Below are 4,153 nucleotides of genomic sequence, written 5' to 3'. Positions count from 1 at the left end.
GAAGAAAGCATTCCATGCAAACAACTACCAAAAGAGAGCAGGGGTGGCAATATGTATATCGGATAAAATAGATTTTAAGGCAAAAACTATCACAAGAGAAATAAACATTTACTAGTTAATGAGACAGGTCAAATCATCAAGAAGTTATAACAATCATAAATATATATGCATCCAAAATAACAGCACCTAAATAGATAAGGCAAATATTAATGGACAAGAAAGGAGAAATGGATAACAATACAATAATAATAAAGAACTTGGATACTCCACTTTCAATCATGAACAGATCAACCAGATGCAAAACTAACAAATACTAGACTTGAACTACAATTTAGACAAAATTTATCCCACAGACGTATAAAGAACTTTTCATCCAATAGCGGCAGAATATTTATTCTTATCTAGTGTACATGAAGCATTCTCCAGGACAGACCACAGTAGGACATCAAATAATTCTTAACAACTTTAAGAATATGAAAGATTTAAGAATATTAAAATTTGAGAATATTAAAATGATATCACTATGATTTTCAGGTACAATATTATGAAAGCAGATATCAACAAGAGGAGAAATTTTGAAAAATTCATAAATATGTAGAAATTAAATAACAGTCTCCTGAAAAATCAATGAGTCAAAGAAAAACTCAAAAGGGAAATTAAAAAATAACTTCAGACAAATGCCAATGGGAACACAGAATACCAAAACCTATGGGAAGCAGCCAATGCAGTTATAAGTGGCAAGTGTATAGCAATAAATGCCCACACTAAAAGAGAAAAATAGATCCCAAATAAATAGCCTATCATTATACCTCAAGAAACCATAATTTATTGTAGTTTGGAGTAAGCTTCATATGTAAACAGTGTGTTAAATTTCTAACTATTCAAGAATTGGTATTGATTTTCTATAAGGCTAATCTGTGAATCCATTCCCTTTATCATTTGTGTATATGCTAAAAATACATTTCTAGCCTTGTGACTACCATGAAACTTACATAAAAACATCTTATAGTTGTACTGGATCATTTTAAGCCAATTAATTTAATTTTAATCCCATACAAAAACTTTGTACTTTTACCTCCCCACAAAATTTATATTTTCGATGAAACACTTTACATCCTTTTATGTTGTGTATTTCTCAACAAAATAATTGTAGCTGTAGTTGATTTTACTATTTTGACTGTTAACATGCATACTAGAGGTATAAATAATTTACACTTAATCATTACAATACTGGGGTATCTGAATTTGATTATATATTTATCTTTACCAGTGAGTTTCATAGTTTCAGATGTTCTCATGTTAGCAATCAGGGTCCTTTCATTTCTACCTGAAGAACTTCCTTAAGTATAGCAATATTTGCCTATTGCTGGATAACTATGGTGTTGCTTTGAAGATGTCATATTTCCTTGCTTTTTCATGTGTCCTTCTGTTGGTATCAGGACATGTGGTATAAAGTCACTTCTTCATATTTTTAAAAGTACTATCATAGAGGAGGACTTTCCTGAAGATGTACCTTTGGTATTGGTTAAGTAGGGCACTTTGGCTTTTATTCTGGTTGTGTGTAGTAGTGTAATCTTTGAATTATTTCTTTGGTTATAAACCGAATTAGTGGTATCTGTGATTTCTCTGGTGGGTTAGGGTGCAGTTATTAGAGGAGGCTGTGGTGAAGTTACACAGCAGATTGGGTTGTCATGTAGGCCAGTCTTCAGGCTTTCATGGTGTCAGTAGGGGGCTGAGCATACCTGTCCTTGTGCCCTAGGGCAGTGTATGCTGTCACTGGTGTTGGTGATTACTGGGCTGCTCAGATGTCAGTAGTGGTCAGAGTGAATCCGGTGTGTCAGCAGGTTTTGGGACCCTGGGAAGCTGTTGTGGCTTGAGAGATGGCAGTAGCAGTGGCCAGATGATTCTGTGAGTCTTGAACCTTGTGTGTTGAGTTGGTGGTGGCTGCCATGGGCTGGGTGGGCCAGTCTTCAGGCCCACAAGTGGTTCTTACAGGTTGGTGTAGCTGAGATGGTAGCAGTGAGAAGTTTAGGCCCAACCTCAGGCATGGAGAAAAGTGTCCAGGTGACCCAAATGGTGGATTGGTTTGGACAAGTCTCCCAGGACCCCAGCTATGTGCTCTATCTTGAAGCAGAGTAGGGGATGGTAAAAACCAAAACCAGGGTAGGCAGACTAATGTTCAGGCCCTCCAGTGGTGACAGTAGGTACCAGCCATGGTGATCAGGACTGGGCCATCCTCAGGCCCTGAATGTGTGAATGAACTACCACTGGAAAGGGTAGGGCCTGCCTCAGTGGCCACAGCCTGGGCTGGAGGGTAGGGAATGCCTGTCCCTCTCATGCTCCAGCCCTGGTGGCAGGCAGTAGCCCACACCTAGTTTGCACCTCAATCCCAGCTGCAGGAGTCCCTGGCCAGCTCCCAACTAAGATCCAGAAACAACCTGTGGCCCCTGGCATCCCTGTCTAAGTCCCCAGGGTGATTGCTCACTTCTCAACCCCAGCTTTGAGAGCTCATTCCCCGCTTGTGCCCTCATCCCAACAGTAACAGCATGAGTTTCCCTAGTGTCTCAGTCCTGGCACCACCGGGTCCTAGCACAGTGTGCATTCTCTTAAAAGCTAGAATGCAAAACGGTACCTCACTGTAGCCACTTAGGTCTCAGAAAGGATGTGGGATCCAGCGTGAGCTGCCTCCCTGGAGCAGTTCTGTCCAACAGACTCCTGCCTGCTCCATATGTTGTTTTCAGGGCTTAGGAGGGTCCAGGGGTTCTCCCATGGCCAGGATTGCACAAATCCCCCAGGGGGATATGGGCCACTGGAGATCTTTAACTTACCTTTTCCTCATGTTGAGAAATCATTTTTAGCTCTGAGCTGATCCCAGCCAAGTGGGCTGCTTTTCTTCCTTCTCCTTCCTTGCTTTAGGGGTTTCCTGTCCCTTTTCTGTTGAATTCCAGCGTCTTCTCTTGGATAATGTATTCGAAGTGTGATTGTCCCATCCAGCATTTTGGTTAAGTGGAGGATGCAAGGTGAAATGCTTCTAGTCAAACATCTTGAAGCCCCTCCCTAGTGTCTAATTGAATATTAAATAAATCATGTCCATTTTTACCCATAAAGCAGTGATTTCTATAGCAATTTTCCTCGCACTGTAATCATGTAGCAAATAAAATAAAACATATAGAACAAGTGGTTTCAGACATTAGATGACAGGCAGTAAATTTCTGTGATTCTGGGGATAAGGATAACATTTAAAATCAGCTTTGCAATTGTTTCATCTTACTGCCTAGAATGAGTTTCCAGGTAACGGCACAGGAGACAGGATTTCAAAAAGACCCTGATACACTTTCCTATATCAAAACATTTATTATAAGTTCTTTTAAAATCATCTAACTTATTAACTCAGGTATAAGCTGAAATAGGGCAGAAATATGCCAGTATTTATCAACCTTCAGAATCAGGTTTTCCATGCAATATTGGTACTTGGTCGGTAACAAAGAAATATTTGATAGAAGAGTAAAGTAAAATAGCCACAGGTTCTAGATAATCTTTATATTTGTATGGTTGGTTCATGGTTAATTGACTTGATCATACCGAAGAACCCCAACACCGTTGTTTTAAGAATGAAAATCTCAAAAGTGTCTCTTGCCAACTACAACACGGAGGGGGTGCATCCTAACTTGGGAAAAAGAGACAGGGAGAAAAGAAAAAAAGCAACATTTATGGAGCACCTAATATGTGCCAGTAATTTTACATACATTGTCGTATTTTCCCCTCACCAGAATTTTTCACGGCCAATGCTAATATGAGCACCCCCAGTTTACAGTGAAGAAGCTGAGGCACAGAGAAGTGGCAAAGGCAGTCTTGTGTATTACCATTTAGGTAGTAACTTTAATAGATGGACTTTGAACCTATATTTGATCTCTTTTTCTCTTTTTAGTTTATAATCCAATTAAAATTGTCACATTTGAAACTTGAAAGGGTCATTTGTAAAAGTTATTTATTTGGCAAGAATTTATAAAGAACCCATTATCATAGCTCAGAAAGAGGTTTTCTACTTTAAAGCAAACACCTCATTCAGCAAAAATATGTTTTCTTTTTTTTTCAAGGAAACTAACATTGCCACTTTAAGAGCTTTTATATGTTGTTTAATGGAATAAAGTGT

Source organism: Mandrillus leucophaeus, unplaced genomic scaffold, assembly GCF_000951045.1.
Source record: "Mandrillus leucophaeus isolate KB7577 unplaced genomic scaffold, Mleu.le_1.0 Scaffold138, whole genome shotgun sequence".
NCBI classification, from domain to species: domain Eukaryota; kingdom Metazoa; phylum Chordata; class Mammalia; order Primates; family Cercopithecidae; genus Mandrillus; species Mandrillus leucophaeus.
The sequence above is the reverse complement of the archived record's forward strand: the minus strand, read 5'-3'. Positions refer to the sequence as shown.